Source organism: Oxyura jamaicensis, chromosome 1, assembly GCF_011077185.1.
Source record: "Oxyura jamaicensis isolate SHBP4307 breed ruddy duck chromosome 1, BPBGC_Ojam_1.0, whole genome shotgun sequence".
In the NCBI taxonomy this organism is placed as follows: domain Eukaryota; kingdom Metazoa; phylum Chordata; class Aves; order Anseriformes; family Anatidae; genus Oxyura; species Oxyura jamaicensis.
Window position 1 is genome coordinate 19,847,799 of NC_048893.1, and position 11,287 is coordinate 19,859,085.

The window sequence follows — 11,287 nt, forward strand, 5'->3', positions numbered from 1 at the left end:
AAGGGAAGGGAAGGGAAGGGAAGGGAAGGGAAGGGAAGGGAAGGGAATCCTATCTTGCAGTGAGAATTTTCACTTTGACTTATTATTAGGCAGAGAAGTGTAACAGCATACTTGATATAAAATCTTTGTTAGTCTTAAACAGTCCTAATAGCACTTGTATGGCTATGGTTGATGTGGCTTCCTTTGCTGCCTCATCTTTATTAAGTATAGACATGCCTTGTGTCCAGTCAGGAATGACTCATTTAACAAGATTGCTCTTGTTTACTGTCCCTTGAAGGATATAGTTAGTTTTCAGTTAATTGCTTACATTAATTGTATGTAGGTATTCTGGAATTATAGCTTCATTGCACAGCAACTACGACTTAAAGCAACTTGCATTCTATGAAGCTAGTGGGCTAAATTCAAATATGGAACGAATTACCCTGATAGAAGTTGCAAGCATACTTCTCAATTCACTAGTCTACTGAATCCATCTCATTCTAAAGAGATTTACCAGGATTTTTTTCCGTAGGTACAGCTGTCATGGTATAAGCTTATAACATCCTTCAAAGTTACAATCATTTTTACAAATTATGAATATTAAAGTATGAAGATAAATTTAATGTTCTTACTGATTAAAAGACTGAAAATTATGCACAGAAAATATAATCTGTCATTTCGCTTACTGTTGAAATCAGTGGGACTTTGTGACAAGATGGAAGAACCGACCCTGAAACAGATATCTCAATGGTAACCTGTTGAAGACTAACATCCTGCTTAAAAGATTTGAAGAAACCTACTAAGCCACATGTCTTTTATAATGAAATCAGTGTCTTTTATAACAAAAGCAGTTAATTAACTGCTAAGCATGTCAATATAAAATCATCTGAATTATCATTCTAAAAACTGTGATCTCCAGACAATGGACAACATACAATGCTGTCATGCATATTATTCTGAAAATTATTTTCCACCCCTAGTATATCTGTGTGAACTATCAAAACAAGTGTACTTACAGTATAAGGATGTGAAAGATTAGGATTTATTTAAGTGTGTAGGCACAGTGTGATGACCACATATTATTCTATACTGACTGTTCTGTGAAAAATGTAGTAGCATACTCTTGTATAGTTCAAGCAGAAAGATGCTGCAACTGGTTTGTCATGTTAACATGACAAGGCAGCACCTTAAGCAACCTTGCATTATTGTTTTCCCTGACTCGCTGGTGTTCATTCACTATTTTGCAATGTCTGGTATGTTGTACTACCATTTGCTTTACAATGAGGAGATCAGATTCACATGCTTGCTGCAGTTCCTGTAACTCTTAGCAAAAGAGATTTGAGTGCCATAAAAACATCTAAAAGCCTCAGGTTTAGCCAAAGGGGAACTCAAAATATATAAAAAGCAAAAGATGTCATTGTTTCCAAATCTGAATACAGAGCTCAGACTCATGAGTTGAAACTGAAAAGATTGGGCTGATGCATAAATTAACTATCTAAATTTCAATAGGAGCTATTCTGGACCACTAACCAGTACAGAGAGACTCGGAGACAACAGACAGCCCTTGTAAACTTCCTCCTTCCTGGGCTGAGAGAGCTGTACAATGTGCTTGAAGTACAGAACTAAAAACTTCCCTGCAGGTTTGTCCTTTGCCTATAAAGAAACAGGTTTTAGCAGACCAGCATAGCAATTACTCATTTTAAAACTGCTCTATTTGGTGCTAGTCCTTGAACATTTTATTTCTGAATGCTAAAAGACAGGCAATGCCCATATTGTGATGAAGAATTCCTCTTCTATTCTTGATGAACAGATCGTTCTTAAAAAAAGTAGAAAGGAAGTTCTTACATAATCAGCTACTGGATTCTCAGCCAGGAAACAACCTCATAGGAGAGAAGTTATAATTTTAAAAAATATTTCTCTTCTGTAGACTACTTTGTGAGCACTCTATATCTACTGTAATGTAAGTGGTGGTATCTGAAATCTCTAACTTTCATGAACCCACCACTCAGAGTGTTACTTCAGAATTAGTTTCCAACTTGTGCTATATAAAACAAGTATTCTATCTATTGTGGGTTTATATCTGTTATTTTATGCACATAATATTAAGCTATGTTTGAAGCATTTCATAGCAATATGGTAGGGCTCACAGAAACAAACAAAACAAAACAAACAAACAAACAAAAAACACCTTTATTTCTGAAAAAAAAAAAAGTGCAGAAAGGAGATAGATTCTTATGATGAAGATGCTGAGGGGCTAACACATCCCTTCTCTGCATATGTTAATTCTCAAAAGCAGTTTATGAATTCTGAACATTACAGTGGACTCATAAGCATTAGAACAGAGATCCCTTGTTCATGGCTGCAGGCAAAATGCTTGATCCTCTGACATTGTTCATTGCCACAGGAAATAGAAAAAAATATATTTAGGTTAAAATATATCCAGGTTAAACAAAATATGATGCCACTCACAGCATACTCCTCGCTCAATATTGCTGTCTAGAGCCAAATGAACGACTGAGCTACAATTTAATGTGTTTCCATAAGAGGAAATGTCTTATAAACACACTAAAAAACTGAGAATGGCTAACAGAATCCATAAGGAGTAGAATAGTAAAGATTGGGATCTTAGATGTGATCTTTAAATATATGAATTGAAGAATCTTGGGTGAACCCCAAGACTACATTTGCCGAGTGTGGGATGCTGCTAAAGTTTTATGTCCAGTAGATATATGAGGATGATAAACAAATTCAAATTAAGACCGAAATATTTAACATGGCAATTAACAACATGAATAACTTGTCTAGACTTTGGATGATTTATTTATGGTTTTAACATCCATGTGGGAAGGCAGTTATTTGTTCACCTATTTGATATGCAATCCAGTTCAAACTAAATGTAGTTCAGCAATGTCTATGTTAGCCTAAATTAAGGAAGGGAATTTAATAAAGATTGAAATGAATTTGTTTTCTTCCTGTAAGTGGGACAAATCTAAAGGTGAAAAGAAATCTCTGAGGTAATTTCTGTTTGTTGAAAAATTTCTTTCTAACAGAGGCTAAGTGAACATCTTTTTTTCAAATGTAGACTCCTTCAAATATAGATTCCTCTAACATATTAAATTTTCTTTTTTGATAGGAGTATGTAGCATAAAGGACAAATAATGATCTTGTTTCTGACATAAAAATCTTTGCTCTTTCTGATTTTCCCCTCCTAACTCCTCCCTTCCCTCCCTCCCCCATACACACACACACACTAACAAGTACTCGGTTTTTCCATTTTTCCTCAAAACTTGTTGCTTACTTGTCTGATAAAATCAGTGCTTTGGTATTTAATTTTTATTAAAATCTAGATTTCATGACTTTTAATTCCTGAGTAAACTTTAGCTTTTTTTTTTTTTTTTTTTTTTCTGGTGGAAATATTTTTTTTTTTTAACATTTTTTTTTTTTTTTTTTTTTTGGTACTTATATCAAGTTTTATTTATGGCCAGATGCTATCTCAAAATCATGGTTTACTTTAAGTGTGCATTTTAGGCAAATATTCAGGTTTAATTAAAATAATATGATGTCATCATCTTCTATGGTTATTTTCTGCTGTGTTCTTCCAAGCTGGATCTCTATGATGTATTCATTTGGTCCTACAATCTTTGCAAAATGTTCTGTGGTCACTGCCAAAATCAAAAGAGACAATGGACATGCCTCATTCCTCTCTGCAATTCAAACTAGAAAAATAATAACTGCACTAATTTAGGCAGAAGTTTTTAGTCTTAAATAAAGAGAAACAATCAATTCAATTAATTGGGGAAGTGGGAAAGGCAGTGTCCATATGGAATGGGACTTTAAACAGGATGTTCTACTCTGTTCTGTTATACGTATAGTGCACTCTGAAAGAAATAGAAATTTATATATTTTTTATCTGGCACCATGAACAATTCTACCTACACTGTAAGTATTACTTGTGAAATGTCTTGTCTTTTGGGAAGGTACTTTGAAATATGTTTAAATGAAAGGAAAATATGGGTTTTGATTGGGCTGCTAGTATTTTTCCGTTTCTTTTCTTGTAATTCACAGGTGATAAGGCCTGTGATAAGACCATCACTAGGTCAGGATTATTGTCACTTTATAGAAAAGGAAAGTGTAACATAATGAAGGGATGTCCACAAGGAAACTCCTGAAACATCCAAGAAAATCCACAGGTCCACAAGTCCTGGAGTATTATTTTTACTTCAGACTTGTTATTTAGCTTACATCTCTTTCTCAGTTATTTTATTTTATTTTATTTTTAATTATTATTATTATTATGCAATTTAGAAAACACCCTGGGAACAACCTGTCATTTCTAGAGATTTAATTCATAGTTTCAGAGCCTGGAATATCTGAAATACTGAAACATTCATAATGTAAGTAAAAAGATTAAGATTTATTTACATTCAAAATTTACCACATTTAATTGGCAGGATAATCTGGCATTTTTGACTTTCTCTAGTTTAAAAGTAATTTTTTTATTACTGCTAATTTTTTTTTTTTTTTAAATGAAATCTCTACTTTGCATGTATACTACCTGTTGGGTTTCCTTTCGAAACAGCATGTTCAGTCTCTTCCTAGTATAGATAACTCATGATATACTCTATGATAAATCTTTTTATTCACATTCTAATGTATCTGTAACTTTTTATCTCCTGGCCTGCCTTGATGTTTATCTTGGTTCTTCTCTATTCTTTTTCATTAAATAGGAGACCATCTTCATTGACTTTATATAGAGATTTCTCTGTACATTGACTTTGGGCAGTATCCCAGAATGCCTAAGCCTCAACTTGTCCCTTGGGGTGTAAGTCCCTCTGGGGGGAGAGGGGCACGGGAAGAGGAGGTAGTGAGGGAAGGGGGAACAGTGGGGAGGAGGCATGGTGCCCTCATCATTCTCCTGAATTTCAGTTCTTTTCTATTAGGTATTTACTGGGAAATAAAATGGCACAATTAAAATATATATTTAAAAAACAAACAAACAAACAAACAAAACTTTCTTTTTAACTGTTATTATTCCAACATTTCTGAGATATATTTCAGAAAGCATTTAAGGTTTGCTTTGAATTTATTTTTTATTGGAAAAATATTGTGAGATCACAATTATTAATTACCTCATAAATAAGAAAACCCCATAATTTCTTTCTCATGTGTGAATGACAAATGCAGGGCTGAGTAAGACCCCTTACTAGCCCCCACAACTAGAATTTATTAGTTGTATGGACCACCAGCCTAGCCGAGCTTTACTGATTTAAGGTATCCAGGAAGTTCTAACTAGTCTTAGATGCTTTTTTAAAACATCATCAAGAAGAAACATAGTCCCTCACTGACTCTTGATGAAAGATTAAAGTGAGGTGGGCCCTGATTCAGGAAAATAGATTTACTTAGACATCTTTCAAAATTAAAGTTCTGAAGTAAATATTTTGAAAATTGAAGTTCATGTTTTTGTTTTCTTGGAATAAATTAATTAAAAAAGAACAAAGTATGGAGACAAAATGAAAAAAAAAAATAATCTAATTTCTTTATGTCCTAAGCAAATGATTGCATGTTCTACATGAATTAGGACAATTTGCTAAATTAGGACCGGATATGCCACCCAAGACTTTGTCAGATTTGAAAAAGAATTATTCAGACAGTGTAGAAAAATAAAATCAGCTTATGCCACATTAATTTGGTCAATGATTTTTTCTGTCTCCCATGAGTGTTGTGAGACAATAATTATCTCATTCTCAAGTAGACGGACATACAGTAATTTAAAATATCCAATTTAGCTCTCTTTGTTTCTTTGTTAATCATTTTAAGTTATAGCCATTAATTTGAATATATCAAATGTGAATAGAAATCAGTACTTTGGAGCAGTATTTTCTTTGTAATGTACAGTATGTTGTAATTAAAGCTAGATGAGCTCTTTAAAAAAATCCCTTAATTTGTCATTTATAAACAAATGGTGAGCTTAATTAATGTCAGTAGGGAAAAATCTAGCATTTTAAAGTGCTAATTTAGGATAACAGAATATGAGTTCCTGCAATTCTAAAATGTTCATTCATTTCTAATTGTGTGGTTTATTTCTGAAACATTTCATTGTCTTAGGCACAGAACAATTGAACTTGTAGGAGGAAATAGTGAACAATGTTTTAAGATACTCTTTCTGGTTGTCTGAAAGCATAAGGGTCTTAAAAATTTCAGACAGAAATATTATAAATTACATTTAGCAGACTATAATCAGCTCTCTGTTATCTGGGGAAATGGAGCATAATTGGGGTAATTACTGGAAAGATCACTACAACAGGGTTCCACCAGATTCCAGGCAGTTTTTTTATAGCCTACAGAAGAGAAGGTTTCAGGATGACCTCATTGCAGCCCTTCAGTACTTGAAGGGGACTTATAAAAAAGATGAAGAGTAACTCCTTGCTCAATCAGATATTGACAGGACAAGGGGGGGTGGTTTTAAACTAAAAGAAAGGAGATTTAGATTAGAAGTTAGGAGGAAATTCTTCACTTAGAGGATGGTGAGGCATCGGAACAGGTTTCACAGAGACGTTGTAGATGCCCCATCCCTCAAGATGTTCAAGACCAGTTTAGATGATACCCTGAGAAACCTGCCTAGGTGTCCCTGCCTATGGCATGGAAGTTGAAACTAGAAGATCTTTGAGGTGTCTTCCAACCCAGGCTGTTCTAAGATTTTATGATTCTATGTACCTTTGCTGCTAAGAAGGCTAACAATACACTGTGCTGCATTAGTATTGGCAACACGTACAGAAAGGTGATCCTTCCCCTCTACTCAGTGTTGGAAAGGCTGTATCTGGAGTATTGTGTCCAGCTCTGCATCCTCCCCCCAGTACAAGCCATATATGGACATACTGGAAAGAGTCGAATGAAGGGCCATATAAATGATGAAGAACACTGGAGCACCTCTTCTATATGGAGGGACTGAGAGAGCTGGGACTGTTCAGCCTGGAGAAAAGAAGGCTCAGGGGAATCTTATCAGCATGTATAAATGCCTGAAGGGAGGGTATAAAAAGGATGGAGCCAGGCTCTTTCCAGTGGTGCCTAGTGTTAAGACAAGAGGCAATGGGTTCAAACTGGAACAAGGAAACTGATTATCAGGAAGCACTTCTGTACTGTGTGAGGGTAATGGAGCACTGGCACAGGTTGCCCAGAGGGGTTGTGTAGTTTCCCTCCTTGGAGATCTTCGGAGGTCATTTGGACATGGTCCTTGGCAACCTGTTCTAGGTGGTTCTGCTTGCACAGGTGTATTAGAGCAGATGACATCCAAAAGTCACTTCCAGCATCAACCATTCTGTAATTCTGTGACCATCCTTGATCCAACACCCATCCAGGCACCTGGGTGATCCTGTGATTCTGGAAACATGAAGAGCCATCCTTCCTCTGTGGAGCCAGCTTCTGTTGTGCTGAGTCTGATTCAATTATGACTATATCACCTAGTCAATTTAGCTTTATTTAAGTGAAATTGTTTAGTAATTAATAACTCTACCAAAACCTAAACTGACTTTCACAGGACAGGAATCCCTATATAACTGTATTGATGGAATTCTCTGACTGCCAGTAGGGTAGCACACTTTTTAATAGAGAAGAGGGCTTGTCTGCTCAAGGGCTGGGGGTCTACTGCATGGCTTGCTGCATGGTTTAGTGTATGTTTTTCCAGATGTCTTACAAAGTAACCTCAATTTTAAATAACCTCTGCATCACTTATATTCACAGAACGTGTTGTGTGTGTGTGTGTGTGTCCCACTACAATAGGAGAAAAGTAGCAGGAGCTGTATACCAAAAGCTAATTGCAGATCATCACAGTTATTATTTTCAGGAGTACGTGAAGTTGTACAATAAACAATAAGATCTGTCTCACTGGTTTAAGATTGCTTATAGTAAGCAATACTGCTAATAAGTAGGTTAAAAATATCAGGAGTTCTGCATTATAGAGTTAACCATATGATTCAGAACAGAGCATTCTTAAATGGATAACTGGAAGAGAATGTACTTACTGCATGAATATCTTTCAAAACAGTGTCTAAACATAAGATTTGATTTGTTCCATTTTGACACTGAATTTTCCTTAGAAATTGTCATGGAATTAAGTATATTTATTTGGCTGAAATGTCCTGACTTCTCACTGTTGTGTTACATATTGTATGAATGACCTTTCCACTTCACTGGTAGTTGCACTATTATTATTGGTTATTTTTAGACCACATGTTCATCTATTTTACCTCCAAAGTGAGAAATTTCAGTTATTACTGTCCCAGGAAATAAACCATCAAGGCAGTAGGAGCTCTTTAAGATCAGTATCAGAGAAGTGTTAAAATCACTGTGAAAATATCTCAACTTGGAAAAAAAAAAAAAATGTAATAAATGACAGTAGAGTTAGTTTGCTCATGGAAGGCAGTCCTGTGGATCTGCACCTCATTGCTGACCAAGAAAAAGCTAGAAGAAAGACATAAAAGATTTTGCTGTTAATTATCAGCCAAAGGAAATATATTCCTTTGACAGAAGGAGAGAAAGGAGAAAAGGATATTTATAGAGCTGTGGGGCAACAGACTAGTAACATTAGCATTTATGAAAAAATGTATGCTTCAGTAGATTCTCCCTTTTGATCTAATATAAGTAAATGCTTTAAAGTACACTTAGCGACATTAATATGACTGACCAAAATTTATTTAAAAGAGAGTTAAAAAAAAAAAAAAAAGTTTTAACTCTCTGATGGTTTTAAACAGCAACTATCATTACCTGAGAAGTTTGAATTTTCTATCAATTTTAAAAAGATATTTGCAGCTGAAAATCAACATTTTCTTAGAAAGAAAACAACAAGATAAAACAAAACAGAAACCTAAAAAAAACCTGTACATAATTTCTGAACTATCGGTTACCAATACCTTACTGGGAATGTCTTCTGGTTTCGTATCTCCTTCTACCAGCTTGACCAAAGAAAAGAAGTTTTCTTCGCAAGATGCACTGCAGCCATGTGTCTGTTGATGTCACCTCAAAAAAAAAACAACAACAAAAAAAAACAGAACATTAAAAGAAAAACAGAACATTAAAAGAAAAATGCTACAAAGAATTAAATTTAAGTGTTCACTCAGCAGTGTTATGGTTTGACATTTAACATGAAACTTTCTTCTAGGGGAGATTTCTATTATTTCTGAAAGAATAAAATTCAGCAAAATATATTCTCTAATTTATCTCGTAGGTTATTAACTCTTACTCATGTCAGTGATTTTAATAAACAGTAGAATCATGGAATGTTTAGGATGTAGTGGACACCTGGAGATCATGTATTCCTTCTACTCCTCCAAAAGCAACTAGACCAGCTTGGTAAGGATCTTGTCCAGTTGAGACTGAGTATGTTCAAAGATGGAGATATCACTGTTTTGTTTTTGTTTGTTTGTTTGTTTGTTTTTATCCTGTATTTGACCACCTTCACAGTGACTTTTTTTGTGTGTGTGTCGCAGTTACAGTAAGAGTTAACATGAATGTTTCTTTGTATATACATATACACATTTATATGTCTACTTATTACGTATTTAAATTGTCATAAACTATGATTTTCCCTGTAACTATTGTTTATCTCTAAAGATTAACAGTTTCCTGTTGACAAACTAAATATATTTCATTTATGAAAAAAATTGTTCTGAAAGTAAGAATACAGCACACTGTTATGCTTCATAACAAATCTGCATATTTCTGTTTTCTGTTGGTTTAACCAAACAGTGCACAAAATGAGATTTTCAGTACTGTTCTAGTTTCCTTCTTAGATCTATGGGAACATGGCAAATCTGTGCTTTTTCAAACAGCCTAAGGCTTAAAGTAGATTAACACTTTACCAATACTTCCTTTTCCTGGAAAGTTTATTTTCTCTGTAACTGGATTTGAAGGCAATGGAAGGCTCAAGGGCTTGAGACAACACCTAGAGTACACTAGAAGAGATACACTTTGTCAAAAGTGAGAGAATTATGCTATTATTTCAAATACATTTAAAGTATTATAGCAAAATATTAGAATGCCAACAATGTATTAAAGTACCAATATTACATTTGTTTTGTATGAACCAAATGCAGTCCATTCTACTTTGATAAGTCTGCATAATAAGTTAAAAATACTCAAAAGCAATAACTGAAATCACTCAGTTTGTTGCTACTGGCTCTATCTTTGTTTCTAACTGTGACAACTGCCAGAACTGTCAGTTTGTATCTAACTTGTATACTGTAATGTGACTGGCCTTAAAACTGAGACATAGCATGAAAAAGTGAGAAACTGCCCTGCTTTTGACCTGGACAATAGAGTAAGAAAAAATAGCTTATGGTAAAATTTAGAGGGATTGATTGATTTTATTGTAGTTTAGAGAGATCTGAGGCTATGGTGTATCTATACATATATATATATATATAGATATAGATAGATATAGATATAGATTATATATATAGATATATATAGACAGGTAGAGATATAGATTAGATATAGATATAGATATCTACATTCTTTGCTAATCTTTCACTGTTGGGCACTATCACAACTTCATGTGATATTCAACCTCACATTGGTATGAAGTTTAATCAGTAGATTGTTGGACAAAAAAACACAACTCTGTCACCCCTTTTTTATCTACCTATATTTTGGAAAGTAAACTCTTTCTTAATTTCCCATATAATCTCTGGTAAGGAGCCAGGGTGGCTCTTTGTAATTGTGGATTTCAGTAACTGACAATGAAATACCATGTTTAGAACAAACAAACAAACAAACAAACAAAAAGCACAAATCTTTTGCAGAAAATGGTCCACCCTTGTGAAAGAGAAGGAAAACCTGTAGGAAGAAATTTCATCAGTAATTAGGCTAGGAAGAGCTATTGGAGCAGTCTATAAAATATATACCACTTCTCTACCTAGCCAATGGAAATCATATTTCTATGCTGACACCCCAAATAACCTTGTCATTACAAACAGAAATCTATTCACGTATAGAGAGCAAGCTGGTGGAGAAACATGAATAAAGTGTGCTTTTTGTCTGAGAAAGGAACCTTTTGTCCATAATGCAAATGGGGCACTCTAGATGGTGACTCCAACCTTACTTCTACCAGGAGAGAACCTGGAATGAACACACCACTGGCACGCTTAGTGTTTACAGCAAGGCTCCAAGTTTAAATGTCAAGAAAATTGCACCAGTGCATGAAGTTGCTAATGTAGACACACTCATTATTGATACTTGACGTATCTGTAGATATTTTGCTTAAAATTAGCCATTTGTAGCTGTATTCCCTAGACAGAAATATAGGAACAATACA

The 11,287-nt window shown here is 34.5% G+C and overlaps 1 long non-coding RNA gene across 1 annotated transcript in view; it reads left to right on the forward strand.

The window, feature by feature from the left end:
• LOC118162543 overlaps positions 1-6,586 on the forward strand; it is a 16,232-nt gene extending 9,646 nt beyond the window's left edge. The window contains exon 3 of the long non-coding RNA XR_004748505.1: positions 6,467-6,586. This is a non-coding gene — a long non-coding RNA (uncharacterized LOC118162543). The remainder of the gene's footprint in view (positions 1-6,466) is intronic.
• The last annotated feature ends 4,701 nt before the right edge of the window (positions 6,587-11,287 follow it).